Source organism: Polyodon spathula, chromosome 17 (assembly GCF_017654505.1).
Source record: "Polyodon spathula isolate WHYD16114869_AA chromosome 17, ASM1765450v1, whole genome shotgun sequence".
Taxonomy (NCBI): Eukaryota; Metazoa; Chordata; class Actinopteri; order Acipenseriformes; family Polyodontidae; genus Polyodon; species Polyodon spathula.
In genome coordinates, this window is record NC_054550.1 from 11,075,739 (window position 1) to 11,092,485 (window position 16,747).

The window sequence follows — 16,747 nt, forward strand, 5'->3', positions numbered from 1 at the left end:
CTTCTATTGCATTTAACTTAATTGCCTCAATATTGCATTGACAAACACAATTTCCTCCCAACCACCTGCCTACAGAAGCATTTAGCGTATTGCTAGAGCCATGCAATTGTATTTTCATTTATTTGCAGTTAAGGGTCTATAATAAAAAGAGAAACGTTTGTTTTGAGTACAGACATATGGCTGTCCATGAAATCGGAAAACAGACGGCGCTGGGAATAATTTAGAGCTTTTAGAAAGAAATGCCACATCGATGAAGCCTGTGTATTGTATAATCACTTGTGTTCATCACAAGAATAGGTTTGGTTAAATGCATCCGATTTGAAACTTAACGAAGAGAAGTTAGAATTCGAAAGTGTTTGACAAACAAAATAAAATATTTGGTATTGCGAGTTATCTATAGCAGATGCAATCAGTACAGGTGTGGTCTTATTTTGCGGTATGCGTTAAAACGTGTACCACGGTCATACTGCAAATAATTTTAGCTCAGAAAACAAGGAAACTCCTATCTGAACTGTATACGATGTACTGAGTTTGGACTCTGAAGATCTTTTTTAATATATATTTTTTCACTATTCATCAAATGTATGTTACTTTAAGTGATGAACAACAAATTGGCCTATCTAAAATGGTGATCTACAGTTTGTCTTGTTCGTAGTGATTTGTGGAGTCCTCATAACAGCCCTTCTGAATCAATGTACCCTTAATTAGAGCCTTGTATGGCTGGAGATCTAATATTAACAGGTATTAATGTAACCTTTTTTAAAATTGTTATTATAAGAGATGTGTATTTGACGTGCAATATGCTTTAAAGGTAAGGGGCTATACTAAGATCACAACGATAACAATCACCAGTATTTTTGTTTGTTTGTTTTTGCCCATGGCTTGAGGCCCTGTGTTAGTTAGTTAATAAATGCCTTGCATGCATTTTTTCTTGACTGCTCTACCCCAGCATGTCTTGGATGGTATCAACAAAGGTGTTTATTTTTTTATTGTTTATTTATTTTGGTTTTATATATATATATATATATAATATTATATATAATAATCTATATATATATTATATATATATATATATATATATATTATATATATTATATACATACACACAAATGCAATGTGCTCAGAGTGTTTGAACAGACCATTGTTTAAACAAAAGTCAAATCCAATGTAAATAAATAAATACATAAATAAAGATTGTCAGAAAATATTGCTATTTTGTGTTTATTTTTCATTTTAAATAACGGTATTTCCTATTATCTATTTGTGACATGCTGTTTTGATTCCAGTGAAGAGGCTTCCTAAGCCGATTTCTTGCAACACACACATAGTGATATAGTTCCCAGCAATTCTCCAAGTGGAGTCCACACAGGTTTTTATAATAAGGTCCAATAATAAACACTTTAATAACCCTTTATAGAAGATGAATACATAGTATATAAAATATGAACAAACAGGTTATCAATATTTGTAAAGCACTTTATTAGTGATGTTATTAATGCTTAATAAGGTCTACTAATAAATACTTTATTAATCATGTGTCAATGATTAATATATGCTTGTGGCAGGCTGGCGAGTGGATAGAGGCCCAGAGACAGTCTGTAGTTCAAAAAAAATAATTTTATTATAAAATACACAAAAAAAGGGCACAAGGGCCAAAACAAAGGGATTTAAACACAAAAAGAAAAACAAAAAGCAAAACTAACAAAAATAACAATTTCCAGGCTGGGCAATGCCTTCACTGGATTTATCAAAGTTCAAAAAAATCACACACAAAAAAACCAACCTGCTTCCTCAGGTCCCTCTTTTCAAATGAGAAGCAGAGGCCTCCTTTTATGTCAGGTGGCTAGGCACTGACTGATCGTTAAACTAATCAACTAATCAACCCCAGCCACCTGAACACAATGAACCCAGGCAGGTAGGGGAATTTAACCCCATCCCTGCCAATTTCTAAAGAGCAGAGCTGTGCTCTGCCACATACCTCCCCCCAAGTACAACGTACACCGGCCGCAATCGGCCAACTCCCCCCCCCCCCCCAGCCGATGCGGAGCAGCAGGCATCCTTGGGCCATAGCTCCTCCCCTCTCTGGCGCTGGGACCGACGGCAGCTCCTCACCGCTCTCTATTGGAGTGACCGGGGCATCTCCCATGTCTACCGCCAGGTAATTAACCACCATGAGGGCAACCTCTGGGAAGGACGCCGGGTGGTGTTGTTCCTCCCATTGTTCCCACCTCTCCCCATCTCGACGCCACAGCGTGTTGATAACTATGGGGAGATCATGGACGAGGTCTGCCTCAGGGTGCATCAACCAGTCCCAGATCTCCTGGGACGCTGGTGAAGGTGGTGGTGCTGGTGGTGGTGCTGGAGGTAGTGGGGTGGCCCCTGATGCCCGGGGTGAACACTGCACCTCCTCCTGGGCCTGGCTGTAGGGGCATCCTGCCCAGTTGTGGCCATCCTCCTCACACCGGCCACACCAGTTTGCCGGTGGCACATCTGGGCAGGACCGCCAACGATGGTCCTCCTTCCCGCACCAGGAACACCAGGGGAAGAGGCTGGCCGGGTCTTTCAGTGGTGGCTGCAGTAGCTTACATTTCTTCAGCAGCTGCTTGTCCTGCCTTTGCCGCTGTCTGCTCTTCCTTCCCATGTTAAAAAAAAAAAAAAAAAATCTCAAATTCCAAAAAATAAAATAAAAATACTGCTCTGAGCCTCTAGGTGGCGCTAGCCCACTTCTGACACCAAATGTGGCAGGCTGGCGAGTGGATAGAGGCCCAGAGACAGTCTGTAGTTCAAAAAAATAATTTTATTATAAATACACAAAAAAAAAGGGCACAAGGGCCAAAACAAAGCAATTTAAACACAAAAAGAAAGACAAAAAGCAAAACTAACAAAAATAATAATTTCCAGGCTGGGCAATGCCTTCACTGGATTCATCAAAGTTAAAAAAAAAAAAAAATCACACACAAAAAAATCACACACCAAAAAACCACCAACCTGCTTCCTCAGCTCCACACAATGAACCCAGGCAGGTAGGGGAATTTAACCCCATCCCTGCCAATTTCTAAAGAGCAGAGCTGTGCTCTGTCACAATGCTACATAAATATGAAAGAGCAAGCTATACATATCTATAAAGCCATTTATAAATGAGGTTATTAAGGACAAATCAGCATAGGTAACTGAGATTATTCAAGTGCATTATTAGTGTAATTATTAATGCTTTATAAGGTTTACTAATAAACACTTTATTAACCCTCATTTATAAATTCAGGGTTTGTTTTTTTATCATAAGTATGCAGTACAGTATACTTTAGTTGTACAAACATTTCAATATTTTGTATATTTTGTTTTTGTTACATATTTCATGCATCAACATTAGCACTATACTCTTGCACAATTACAATAATTCTCAGAACTGATACTCTTTAGCTTTATGGTTTATATTCTGAATATATGGAATGGAAATTTTATACAGGTGTTTTCATAGTGTTCTGGTATTTTGGACTGCAGTGAAGATCAATGGCCGTTCAACATGTTGATTAGGCTCCATAAAATGAAGGATCCTGAAACGGTCAAAAAAGAGGTAATTAAAAGACAGCTAAAAACTTGAAATACAAATACACCATTATTTGACAGTGTACCATTTTCTGACCTTACATGGGTCACGTTTTGGTATGTGTACCACATTTTGACAATGTAGCAATTTCTGGCCATACACTGGTAAATGATATGTTTCCTTTTTCATTCACAATCATATACTCCAGCCAAGTGAAAATACAACCATGGTTTTACAGGACCTCTTTAAAAAAAAAAGTGTTTGTGTTTGTTACTGAAGAAGAAAAGCACAATAAAAGAAGACAGATCTTCATGAAACCCGGCATACTTGTATGGAATGCATACGTAGTTCACACTTTTTTTTTTTTAAATTCCTATTGCTACAGGGTTGCTCCTCTGCAGATATTGCATCTTTGTATGGCTGGTCCTTTTTCTTGGTTGTTTTTGTTCATGTGATATTGGACAGATAGCGCATACAGTGCCACATATGAAAATACATATTGATTTGCCTTTTGTGCCGTTTATTTTTTTTTCAACCAATTACTTAAAACCCCTTTAAAGGAATGCTAACCAATGATTTTAAAAATAATTGACTAAGTCCTATTCATTTTAATTAACACCATAATGGTTCCCCCCTTCTATTGTTAATCTTTTTGTTCTTCACTTTACTATTTAAAATACAACACTATAACTAATCTGCAGCACCCTGGTGCATTTGCTGGAAGTGGCATTGTCTGATTACAGTGTGGAGTGAGTCTGAACTACAGTGATTAGGTACCAGAAAGTGGCAACAACTTCATATTTTTGCATTGGAATAGTTTGACAAAAAAGTGAATTACCATGATATAAACCAAAAGAATGTATAGTATAGAATAAGAATTATTGTTGCAACATGGAAACAGAAATAATAGCAGATATTATTCTGTTTGATTTAAATTATGTGTCTGTTTACAGCGCACATTTTGTGCACTTGAGTGACTAAATTCACAAATCTCCTATGTGCTGTTAGTTCATAAGGATTAGCAGAGGAAGTGGGAGCAAGTGGTAATGTCATCTGAAGTTGCTTATTCTTGAGAAGATGGTTAAATTAACCAAAGTCACCTTCTCCAACGAACAATCGCTGGCAGCTGGAAAAAACTGATACACCCAATATAACAAACACAACAAGAGCTGGTTAACATAAGTGGTAATTCCTTGCAGACAAGTCATTTACAAGGCTACCTCAAACACATATCATCGCATCTTTTGAACACGTCTTAATTGCGGTACACGCACACTACTTTAATTTCTGTGTATGTGTGTGCATTAAGAAACTTGAACTTTTCGGTTCCTTCATGTTTAAGTATCTCACTCAGATCATGCAACAACATGGGCAGACATTCTTAACCATTTTACAATTCTCTTGTTATAGTAAGAAGGAATAAATCCTTAAATATCTCTCCCCCTGTAATCTCACACACCTCAAACACCCTGTTTGTCTGGGGAAACAGGTTAAGATCTTGTTACTTTGAATTCCAAAGGACCCCTTGAAACTCAAGCTTTACCAATGTAAATGTTGAGAAATGCATTGACCAGTTGATTTATGAGAGTAAAAAGAGTTCAATATGTTTCAAAATATAAGGCTGTGATACAGACAACATGGGACGAAGGTAATGTAATGTGTTTCTTGTAATCATTGCAATATGTTCTGTAACACATTAAAGGGGAAGCAGTAGTAAATGAATTAATTACTTTTGGTTAGCAATTGCATTATCATCAGTCAACTATGCTTTAAATCCTCATTCTGATTATAGTCCTTACATCAAGTTACTCTTAAGCCTCTGCAGAAAACATGCTGATAGATAATACGATTATGAATTACTACACACACCCCTAGGCATTGGGACTAAAAGGATTACAGCTAGACTAATGTCTTGGACCTGAATTCTGTTTGTGCTATTTCTTCAGTGAATACGATGAAAATGTTAAAGATCACTACAATAGCCAGGGGCTGCCAAATTAGAAGGTTCCCTTTATAAGCAAAGACAAGGAAATAGAAGAGAGATACAAAGTTGGCATTTAAAAACTAACATAAGATACACAGCATGTCGTTCTAATCAGCTGCTTTCCGATTTCAACATATTTTATCATGCTTATCAAAAGGGTAAGTAAAACACAATTCTGGTAACAGTAAGGTCATAAGGTTTTCTTTATATCGACGCAAATGCAACGTCTAAGTTTCTAGAAGTGATCTTTTTCATTCTGGCCATAGTAGTAAAAAAAAACAAAAACAAAAAAAACATCAGTAACATTTATACCCCACTACGTAATTATTAAGATATCAGTACATGAGAAAACAATCACCTTGAGCAACTATATTAAAAAAAAACGTTTTACAGAGCTTCTATGTTATGATCCTTTTCAACAATGTGGGATAAAGAATGTTTCTAACAAGTGTCACTATAATTGGAGACGTAGTTCTCTAAATATATGTAATACTGTAAGTGTGAAACCCAGACACAGAGACCAGCAACCTTCATCCATATACCTCAGATTCTGGAAACCAGTCACGGCTGGTTTCATAAACCCTGATTAGCACACATCCTGCATCCTGTTAGATCTGTCTGGGGTGAAATAATGCCCTCAGCAAGTTTAATCAAAATGCCAGTGTTCTCGTGTTGGTGTAACAGTAACATTTCAGGTGAATGCAGACTCCACTGTAAGTGCAACACACAACAATTTGCCAATGTTTGTATGTCACTGTGAACAGGCTGGTTGTAGGGGTGATGTTAATACAGAAAATTAAACCAAAACACACAGCAACTGTGGGCGAAACTGAGATGCTGTGGCGCTCAGTGTTTTATTAACACTCAGAAAATAAAATGTTAAACAAAACAGAACACAGCACTTTGTGCCAAAATAAATAGATAAACAAAACGAACAGACAAAAACAAACAGGGGATGAACACTAAACAAACAAGTACCATGCTGGTCCTCCACCATGACCATGTACTATTATTATTATTATTATTATTATTATTATTATTATTATTATTATTATTATTATTATTATTATTTTCGCCTCACTTTCTCCCTTTCTCCCTGAACACACAATCCCAAGTGAGTAAATCATGCATCTATATATACTCATAGGTCTTTTTCGTAGATTTCTTCTTCAATTTCAGTATCTTCCATATGGTATTTATAATGCACATTTTTATTGCCTGCGTGCAGTACCTTACACTTTTCTCTAATAAATGTCATTTGCCATGTGTCTGCTCAGTTCTGAATCTTGTCTAGATCATTTTGAATGACCTTTGCTGCTGCAACAGTGTTTGCCACTCCTCCTATTTTTGTGTCATTCGCAAATTTAACAAGTTTGCTTATTATACCAGAATCTAAGTCATTAATGTAGATTAGGAATAGTAGAGGACCTAATAATGATCCCTGTGGTACATCACTGGTTACCTTGCTCCATTTTGAGGTTGCTCCTCTAACCAGTACTTTCTGTTTTCTACATGTCAACCACTCCCTAATCTATGTGCACAAATTTCCTTGAATCCCTACTGTGTTCAGTATGAGAATTCATCTTTTATGTGGGACTTTGTCAAAAGCTTTCTGGAAATCAAAATAAACCAGGTCATATGCTTTGCAATTATCCACTATCGATGTTGCATCCTTAAGAAAATCAAGCAGGTTAGTCAGACACGATCTCCCTTTCCTAAAACCATGCTGCCTGTCTCCCAGGATACTGTTACCATATAGGTAATTTTCCATTGTGGATCTCATTATAGTTTCCATAAGTTTAGGAGTGGGCTATATTGACTACTTCTTAGAAATCTGCTGTAGATGCAAGTAAGGAAGATGTTGGTAGCAAAGGGAATTTAAGCATCGTTTTTGCTACAAAATCTAAAACAGCCTGCACCATTTAAAAGTATTATACCTATTTTTAGCAATAAAACAGTGTTTTCAAGCCGACCGGTTTCACGTTATCCCTGGTTATACTGCGACTATACAACTATATATTTTAAATGACTCATGCTACACAGACCCATTTATATCCCATGTACCAATACCTGTACATCAACAGTTAACACACCACACGCAACACATAACACAAAATCCACACATTGGCGGGGCACACTGTCACAGTCACACTTACAGTTTCGCATTATCTGAAGAACTGCGTATCCAGTTGTCAGAAAACTTGGTATTATCGTTATTTAGCATAAATTACTGAGACTAGGCATAGAGGAGGGTGTCTGTGCATCCAGATGTCTGTATCACATTAGATCTGGAACATCACTTACTAAAATTGCCATTAAACATTTGAATGCTTATTTTATACTATTCTGTACACACAGTGTATATATTTCATCAACATTGTCATTATAATGATAACTCTAATTTTAAATTTCCAGCCATGTGGGGGATGTACGTTACCTGTTTTGTAAAGGTTAGGGTAAATGTGTGCTTAAAATATTTATCCTGAAAGAAACAGTTCCATCAAATTTTTTAAAAAAGTTATTTAGTAATACAGACTAGAATTACAATATCAGTTATCACAATTATAAATTGATTTCTATACTTCCTATATATATAGCACACTATGTTGGCCGTGTAATGATTTGATTTCAGCTGAGATAATTACAATGTGTCTTAATGACCAATTATGTATGATTCCCCCCCCCCCCCCCCCCCCCCCCTTTGTTATTGAATGTTGCCTTTTTATTTTGTAGCTTTGATGAAACTCGCTGGGAGGTACAAAAAGAGTTTAATAGCACATAATAATACCTCCCTCCCTCCAGAGTTTGGAAAGCACAGATTGTATTCAGGTTTTAAAACCAGCACATTTATAATCTGTAATTATTGTAAAAAATAACAGGAGCATGAAAGACAGTTTGTTCCTTGCAGGTGTACTGTATTTTTAAACCTGTGGATGATTTTGTTTGAGTAAAGCTGTTAAAAAAACTACAACAACAACAGAATATTATTTTATTGCACAGAGTTGAGGGTTATGAGATTCACACTTTACTATGGTTTACTATGTACTTTGAGAGTTATGAGAATCACACTCTGCTATGGTTTACTACAGTGTGTATTTTGTGTGCATATATACAACTCCTTGAGTAAGAGTCATGTGCTTCTCCGAAACCTATTGGAAAATGACACTGTGGTCATGAGTTTATTATTATAATAATAATAATAATAAATAATAATAATAATAAGCCACTTAGAAGATGTTATTATCCACAGTGACTTACAAAGACTAAGGGGTGAAGTAAGCACAAACTGCTGCAGAGTCACTTACAATAGGATCTGTTTTATGTCTTATCCGAAGGATGGAGATGCATTATATAATCTGTAGCCTAAACTGGAAACAATCACCTGTCAAATTCAAGAGGATGTGGAACTAGACAAAATGAGTCAGCTTGACGTACATTGAAGCTGCAAGAGCAGTCTGGCCAATAGGGTTTGAAAAGTTTTGGAACCAAATTTTAAGTGGTTTTGATCACAATGTAGATACAGGTTTTATGAATGAAAGACATATCTTGCCACTGACTTTTCAATGAAGCCTTCCAGTCTCCGTGCCAGGCTTAATGTTTTTGCAACATAAGAGCTCAATAATGGCAACTGGTGGGTACCTGCAGCACCTGCGCCCAGAGCTGAATAACTTTATTAAACAAATAACTGTTTTACTTGTCAAGCTGCTTAATAGTTTTTCTGGACAGCGCCAGATATCTGAGTGGAGAAATATTAAAGAGCTGGTAGTATTACTGCAACGATCCAGTATCATCAGCCAATCGGCTTCCAGTTCTAGTAGGCTTCTAACAGGCAACAGATGCCCACTGGAATGTCACAGCATCAGCTGTGAATCAAACTTGCTGTATTGCAAGCTCAGTTTACATCTAGTGGACAGTAAATACTACAACAAGACAACATTTCTCCAAATGTATTGTATTATCCGCCAAAACCAGCTACGAAACTTTGCACCAATGAAAGCAACCAGGCCTGTACCCGCAACAGCCGAGTCGGCCAATCACAGGCTGTCAGCTCTTACTTAATTGGTAAACTTTCAATAAATATGAAATAGGGAAATGTAACAATATAAAAATGACAAGATACCCAGTGTTAACAAACATAATAACCATTGTTTTGTAGCTGTCTCTATCTATGTCTTATTTGATTGAGCAGGAAACTACAAATATAAGATAACATACTCAACTTACTATGGACTGTGAGTAGCACATTGTAATGGCAGTCCATGCAACTTAATTTTAATAAATAATTGCAAATCAATTAAAATAATAAATCATAATAAAGCATAATCAGAAAACTCCTTTATTCCAAATTCTGCTTTTCCAAGCTGATATTTTTAACATGGGTTAAAACAACCTTGTTAAAAATGTTGATATTAAAAATTAAGTCTGACAGGCACTGATTCTCATTACTAGGTGCAAATCAAGTGCTATGTGATTTTTATTTCCTCAGAGAAATGCTTGTTTTGAGGGAATTCATCTTTGAAATAAAAAGTTGCTCTACAAAGAGAATTTCACATTCCATCTCACTCGTAGACCCACCAGGCCTCTTCTTTCAATAAGTTTTAAGTTTTTATCTTGTTTTATTTAAGCTGGTTCTTGTATAGTTATGGTTTTAAATGTTAAACTCGGTTTTAAATCATTAATAATTCTGTATTGGTAGGGACTAGGATCATGCCTTTTGGAACATAAACACTTTGTAGTATTGTCTCTGTACGTTTTAAAATGGTGTTCAATAGGATTACTATTTTAAAATCTAAAATGGTGGTCAAAGCATATAAATGGTCCCCTGTGTACAGTACGAATTATAATGCAATTGTTCAGCAGACCTGGAGAAAAAACTGTAATGGCTACAGCTATAGCACTCAGTGCTGAGGTACTTTTTAGGTTATTGCTATTTTTAATGTTGGTTTTTATTGCATGTACATTCAAGTGTTTGAGAGGTTGTGGTTTTCCATCAGTTCAGAAAGACGCACCCTATAAAAACAAGACTCTGTGTAAGAAGGCTGTTTGTTCAGTTGGGGTATTGGCTGTCTACAGCCAGCCAGTCTGGAATTGGAATATTTAAACACTGTCTTCACTTGTTTCTTGATTTTTGTGGCATCTAGCTGCACCATCTTTTTTTTTTTTTTTTTTTTTGTATTTTCTATGATGTTTTTTGTAATTAATTAATTGTTATTCTACAAAGGTGATATAGTGGAGGCGTACATGTGTGCGTAAGTATATTTCACTTTGTCATATAGGAGAACTGCTTATTCAGTCATCATGAAGCTTGATATTAATATTATGCTGCTTTTTTTTTTTTTTTTTTTGCAATATCTGCTTTTCACAAGAAGAAACAATACACTGAAAAAGGCACTAGCCAAAACATCTATATCTACTTCTATTTGACTTTGTTCTAGTTTTACTATAGTATTGGGAGTAGTATTGTGATGTCATTGCTGGAGCCTGCTTGTGTTAGTTCTTGTTTTCTGGTAAAACACTGGTCTAATGGGATCTTTTCTAAAGCTTTGCTCCTCCGTGAACCAAAACAAAATATCCACTCTGTTTTGGTTCGGAATCAAAGCAAAGCTATTAAGGTGAAAGTTGGGTCTATCAGAATGACACACTTAGTGCTCTGCCAAAGAACCAGCTGTACAACAAAACAGAGAATCCATTGGAGTCCATCTCACAGAAAGTCTCTAAATGGTTCCATATGTATTACAGATCAAAGCTTTGTTGTTGTTATTTGCGGTCAGCTCTTAAGAGAAGACACTGGTTGTTGTATTTTCTTTTCTTTTCTCTTTTTCTTGTCATTTTTAGGGGATTTAGGCTCCACAATTACCAATGATTACTTTTAGAATATGTCAAAATACAGCTGCCAGCCTGAATGAGTAATAGGGTGGAGTGGTACTTTATTGCTTTCACACATGTAATTTGTCAAAAATGGCAGGTTTGTAAGGCTCGCTTAGGGTGATCGCTGTAGCGAGATGTGTTATCAGCAGTGAATAAATGGCAGCTACAGACAAGGGAGGGGAAGTGACATTGCAAGCAAAGACTTCTTCTGATAATGACAACTTTAGCCTGGCTTGATAACTCTGCTTCAAGAGGAATACCATTTAGCTATTGATCTGAAGGCGGTATGCACTGTGCTATTGATATCACATATTACCTCCTAATCACCATTTCCCCCACTCCCTTTCTCTTTAATTTTGTGTGGCATTTCTTAAATAGTTAACAAAATTTCAATAGCCCTGTATTGCCAGACAAATTGGCTAGATGTCAGTCATAAGATACACCTTGATCCTTTACTTGTCATATAGATTTACTAGAAAGATAATCTGTCTGACATGGGCCTATAACTTCAGTTGGTCTTCAGCAGGGTAACAATTCTATACAAATCATGACACATAGGTCACAGATGATAGAATACCATATACTGTAGGGTGATCTACTATACAAGCTGATATCCACTCCCTTAAGTGGGTGAAAATCAAGTTGCATCTCACACAGTAAATGATAAATTTCAGTATTACATCAATATCAGACTTTGCTATACTGTTTGGCAGGGAACAGCGTTGTTTACATTCTTATCACCTGTTGCCTTGGTGATTTGTCATTTTCTAACCAAACAGGAACTGTGGGATACTGGAGGACTTAATGTTTCTGTTTTCACTTCGCAGAATTTGTACTTTTTAAATTTTTGCTTAAAAGAGATACTCACATCTACTCATGATTGAGCAATTACCGAAATAGCTTATTGTTCATAACAGCACGTACTTGAACAAACACAAAAATCATAACTGGACAACAAATAAAGGATGGCTGCCAGTAATTTTTGATATCGAAAAATCCCCTTTTCTGAGCTCTTTGTGACAAAACACAGGATTGCTTTAACATTTGATTTGAAAAATTGCCTTTTAGAAAAGTGGTCAGTGTTCTATACATGCATTACAATTTTCCATCAAAACAAATCTAGGACTAATAGCACATACAGTACATGTAATTATTATTGGATTATGGGGATCAATTATTGATATTGTTATTCTGTGTAGTAAGAGAATGTCTGGGAATTTCTCTTTTATTGACCAAGTAGCAGTTCTACTTTATGTTTCACTTTTAAAAGCTTTTGAAATTTGTGACATGGGTGTCTGGTGGTGACGTCAGACCCGGAAGACAGTGGACACAGACAGCAGTACTGGGATAAATGCGCTGATGTGCCGGTTTAATGTAAGATAAAAAGGTTTGAACAGATACAAAAACTCTTCACAAAACAAAAGAACACAGAACCAGACAAGTATCGTGTAAGTCTAAACTAGCACGCATAGCAATTGTTATTTATGTTTTAGTTCTCTGTAACTCATGACTCACGTTCCACCTCTGAACACACACTCTCTGATCAGCCAAAGGCTTTGCAGGCTCACAGCTCTAGGTGGTGCAGGCTTTGCAGGTTTGGGCAGGAGTTGATCCTCTGGTGGTAGAGGTGAGAGCAGCAAGTGGTATCTCTCTGGTGGTGGAGGTGGAAGCTGCAGGTAGTCTCCCTCTAGTGGTGGAGGCGGGAGCAGCAGGTAGGAAACACAGAAAAGCCCAAATTATATTCACTACCTGTATTTCTAAAAGAACAAGATACGTTTTAGAACCAAGGTAAGGGCCAACACCACTCCCAAATAAATACATTTGGCTAACACACTCAGAAAGACATTGACACAGTCTCTTCATCAAATGTTTGCCTATGTTTATTTGTACTTTCTTGTCAATCCTGTACAAGCCTAAGAGGTACATTTGACGTTACATGGTTTGCTGACTCCAGAGAGCTGGCATTTTAACATGTTTAAATCCTGTTACTTACTGTATAGTTTATTTTTGGGCAATCTGCAGAGTTTATGATATCCATTAAAGTGATTGTACCTAATAAAATAATTCCACTGTTACAGGTTGTGTTAATTCTAATAATTATACAAGTCTCAAACCCCCCATTTTATAAGAAAAACATTAAACTGGTATTTTTTATTCTAAAACCAGATATACAGTATAACATGGTATACACTTGGTAAATAAATCTCAGTTTGCAAGCCATGCTTTCAGTTAGTGTTGCACTTTCTTGGTCATTTCACCTATAGGGTGAAATTGTACCCTCCCCTTCAATGGCTCCTTTCCTATCATTTACCAACCAGCTGCTTCCCCTAGACTGACATGCTTTCAACCAGTAACGTGATCTAGACAGGACACTGCAAAAGTGAAATGACCCAGAAGGTACAAGTGTAAATAACCCAATATAAGGCATATGCAAGTGAGCTTCCTTTTAACCTAATGAAAACACACATGTTATAACATGTATTTCTTTCAAAACTATGCATTTGAGACCTATTTAGCCAATGGAAATGCAAGATAGGTAAGAATTACAAAATAATTTACTTAGCTACAATTACTTTAAGTCAGTAGTAGTTATTTTGCACTAGGTATGCTTTTTTTTGCAGTTGGCAATCTGTCTTGCTTGATGGATTGACTTTGGTGGGGTGAATTTCTTCCAAATTCCCTGTGAATTTCCAAATTCACATTTTGTGGAGTACAGTATTTGCATCTGTCACAAAGACGGCTGGAGTGGGTGGCGTCAGACCAGAGACAGGAAATAAACAACAGAGAGGTGGAGTTTGGTGGAGCTGGGCGAAAGGTTTCGCTCAGCATTTAATAAATAAACAGAACAGACAGAAATTAAACGGTTGTAACAATACAAAAACAGGACACAGCACATTCGCCAAAATAAATAGACAAACAAAACGGACTAAACAAAACACAGTGAGCAGATATTTTACTATTATTATTATTATTATTATTATTATTATTATTATTATTATTATTATTATTACCTCCATCTCCAATCCTGTTCTCCACTCACCGAACACACAACCAGAGTATGTGAAAACATGCTGCTTTTATGCAGCTGTACCGAGACTCGATTGCTAATCAATCATTCAATTGGAGTTGCGGTACAACTGCACGTGAATTAATAAAGTGCAATTCCCCAGGCTCACATATTACATTGTACTTGCACGTGAAGTGCTGTGCAATCCTCGTGCCTAAATACAAATATAAATTTTAAACACTTGTGTTACACAGACCCGTTTATATCCCGTGTACCAATGACTATACACCAACATTAAACACACAACACGCAACATATAACAGAAAATACACACAGGGGCGGGCACTTCGTCACAGCATCCCACAACCCAACACTATAAGGCCCCTAGTGAAAGAGATGAAAGAGCTAGCTTTTAGTACACACCTACACACAAGACATGCAAAACACCAATCTAAGCTACTTCTTTTCTCCCAGAAAACAAACATAAAATAAAGCCATCTACATTGTTACAATAGCCTGGTTTTACCTGAGGCTTTTGGTGCCGAATGACACTGTTCCTTTAGCATTATAGAGGGCCTTTTTTGTGAGTAGGATGAACTGTTATTAGTTTTACCAGGCATAATGGAGCCATGTGTCAATTCTGAAGCTCCCTACGCTGCCTGCCCTCAGGGAATTTAAAACCACATGTGATAATTGTGGGCCTGCCATTGATTAAATCAAAATTAAACCTCGACATTTTCACTTCACAGTGCGTACAGACTAGCATGCTTTGTGATATTTAGATAGGGATATGCAAGCCTTACAACTGCACAGAAAACATTTAACCCTTCAGCCATTTCTGGAAAAACCTATTGATTTTACTGTGTCTAACATGAAGCCCTAGGACTGCCACAAGTACTTATGCTGCCATTACCTTTCCATATACACTTTTGTATTTGTGTATATGTGTCACCTGGCAGCTGTTTATTGGGCTTTGGAATAAATACAATGATAAGCAAAACAATATAAATAACCAGCATAAATGCATAGGCTTTGTTAAAAGTTGTTGTTGTGGTGTCGACTTGGATAGAACCGTTGTTTTTATGGAAGAGAATTTGTTTTGAAAACCTGATGTCAGAAAATTGCACTTAGCAGTCTTATTACCTCCAGTGGTGAAGTGAAATGTAATTATTAGAGTGACAAACCTAGAGAATCTTAATAAAACTGTTAAACTCAGCAATCTACCACTGATTATATTATTAACAATATGAATACTGTACATGGGACCATGACGGACAAACACTCTCCTAGGTTGGGACTCTATTACACATTCATTGTGTTTTGGAATAAATAAAACATCAGACATTATATTATTCTGTCTGCCTTTTGTATTATGATTGTGGAACACCCCAAATGTACACATGGGTGAATAACAGTGATGGTAGCAATTAGTTAAGTGTCTGACAAGTGTGCACCAAAATTTGCCTATACCTATGAGTAGATGAACCCTTACCCAATATAAAAATTTAAAAATAAAAAAATGTTTAAATAATATTATGGGTTCAGTTCAAAGCCACAAAATTCAACAATTCCTCAGACAGCTCAGGAGAACTGAACGTTCAGCGGGTGTCCTTCGATCCCACAACTGAGCCAGCTTCCTCTTTTACTCCCAGAAACTCAAGACCGGATGTCAGCAAGCTATTGGCCTCTGGATGGCAAAGGCCAGTCCTACAGATGTCCACATTTGTGATTGTTTGGCACCTGGCCAGCAGGGTTCACTGTATTGCGATGAGGAAAAGCAGTCTGTGACGGTTTTGCTTCTCTAACCCAATAAGTCGCATTTTCTCCACCGAAATAAAAGTTCAAATTTGGGGGAGCAACAAATTCATAATTTTATAGTTAGGGGTCCAATTTACACTTGCGCATGTCGATTATTCTGGCGAGTTTGAAAGAGAGCTACTGTACACAGTAGTACGCTCCACTAAAGTAATTACTCTTGATACAGTGCTGGTATGTTAGAATTTGTAGCATCTGAGATGTAAGGCTGTTTTTGCTTGTGAACGTGACAAAGTCACAATGGCCAAATTAAACAAAGGAGTACAGTATAGGCCTCTACACACCGGACACAATGTGACAAGCGAAACTGTACAGCAATGCGAACAATGAATAGAGCCTATACTTCTGAAAAGTATCTTTCACACCACAGGTGAAAATGACAGGCATGCGGGAGCAACACCAGGGGGACACTAAACAACAAATGTGACTTGCACTCAGTGTTATTTTTTTTGTGTTTATTTTCTTTTGTCTTGGAATCTGGGGGTGCGACTTGAATTCAGGAGCGACTTAAATTTGAGTAAATACG